Source organism: Myodes glareolus, chromosome 2, assembly GCF_982192425.1.
Source record: "Myodes glareolus chromosome 2, mMyoGla1.1, whole genome shotgun sequence".
In the NCBI taxonomy this organism is placed as follows: domain Eukaryota; kingdom Metazoa; phylum Chordata; class Mammalia; order Rodentia; family Cricetidae; genus Myodes; species Myodes glareolus.
The window spans coordinates 131,492,743-131,493,216 of record NC_142027.1 but is presented as its reverse complement, the minus strand read 5'-3'; positions in this window follow the sequence as shown (position 1 = coordinate 131,493,216).

Here is a 474-nt window from a genome sequence, read left to right as displayed (position 1 = left end):
GCTGTGCACAGTGCTGCTGTGTGTGTGTTCACTTAATGGTGGGTGTGTTTCACATAGATGCACCTTCATCCTAAGTAGTGTATTAACAGAACAGCTTGTACAAGTCAGATCTTGTCCCTTTGGCTAAACGATTTAGCAGTGAGCAGCCTTTGTGGCAGCATGACACTGGTGGGAGAATTTTGACTTCTCACATTGCTCCTGTCCTCTGCTTTGAAGCCGTTGGCGGGGCAGAGAAGACAGTAAGAAACTACTCACTGTGTAGAAGCACTTTGGAGGAAAACACTGGGGAGCCTGTGTGTGCTGGACATTGCTCCCGTGTCTGTTGTGTGTGTGAGGCATCAGTCAGCCATCTGTCCAGCCCTAAAGGTTTTTTTTTTCCCTAATTTAACATTTTTTTAAAAAAGCCCTTAAAAGATTTCAGTTTTCCCTGCATGTGTGTATGATGCACCATGTGTAGGCCTGGTGCCCATTCTG